Source organism: Geospiza fortis, unplaced genomic scaffold (assembly GCF_000277835.1).
Source record: "Geospiza fortis unplaced genomic scaffold, GeoFor_1.0 scaffold237, whole genome shotgun sequence".
NCBI classification, from domain to species: domain Eukaryota; kingdom Metazoa; phylum Chordata; class Aves; order Passeriformes; family Thraupidae; genus Geospiza; species Geospiza fortis.
The window spans coordinates 1178586-1178910 of NW_005054319.1; positions in this window are offsets into that span (position 1 = coordinate 1178586).

A 325-nucleotide genomic window follows, 5' to 3' on the forward strand; every position below is an offset into this window, starting at 1 on the left:
CAGGAATGTGGTGACAGAGCCAGGGGAGCCCCGAGGTGCGAGTTAACCCCGTCCCTGCGCGCTGCGCTGTGCGGAGCTGCCGCGCTCCTGAGCGCGGTGCGGTTGTGCCCCGTGGAGGGGAGAGAGGGCTGCAGGTTGGCAGAGCCAAAGTTGGAGGTTGGCTCCTGCTCCTTCTGCCTTTTGAGAGGCGGTGTGTGATGATGGAGCCGTGCAGCAAACATTGTGTATTATCACATCAAACACAAGGTCATTTTCCCCTTTTATTAACAGTCGGTGTGATGGGTGTCTGACAGGTGTGTTACCCAAGAAAGCACCTTTTTCTCAA